Consider the following 682-nt stretch of genomic DNA (forward strand, 5'->3'; position numbering starts at 1 on the left):
TGGTGGTCTTCTGGACAACATTTGTACTTGTGGAAATTTTTAAAAACAGGTTTATTGAAATATAATTCCTCTACCATATAATTCAACCATTAAAGTATAAAATTCAGTGATATTTTAGTTTACTCACAAGGTTGCACAACTGTTACCACAATCTATTTTAGAACAGTATTAGAAATTTAGACCATCACCCGGAAAAGTCAATCTATGCTTGACTGGTTTCTCAATCAAGAAACCAATACTCCATTAACCGTACTCATGAACAGTCCCTCTCCCTTCCCCCAAACCTCCTGCACCACCACCCCCCTGCCAGCTCTAGGCAACCACCAATATACTCTGTGTCTACAGATTTGCCTATTCTGGACATCTTTTGTAAATGAAATCGTGCCATATGTGGCCTTTCATGGCTGGCTTCTTTTACTCAGCGTAAGGCTTTCAGTGTTCATCTATGTTGAGGCATGTATCAGTACTTCATTCCTTTTTATTGCCAATAGTATTCTATCATATGGACACATCACATTTTATTTATCCATTTATCAGCTGATTGACATTCAGATTCTTTCTACTTTTGGGCTATTTTGAATAATGCTGCTATGAACATTTGTGTTTTCTTTTCTCAAGGTGTGTAATTGCTGGGCCATATGGCAAATTCATGTTTAACTTTTTAAGGAACTATCAAACTATT

Source organism: Callithrix jacchus, chromosome 11 (assembly GCF_049354715.1).
Source record: "Callithrix jacchus isolate 240 chromosome 11, calJac240_pri, whole genome shotgun sequence".
Taxonomy (NCBI): Eukaryota; Metazoa; Chordata; class Mammalia; order Primates; family Cebidae; genus Callithrix; species Callithrix jacchus.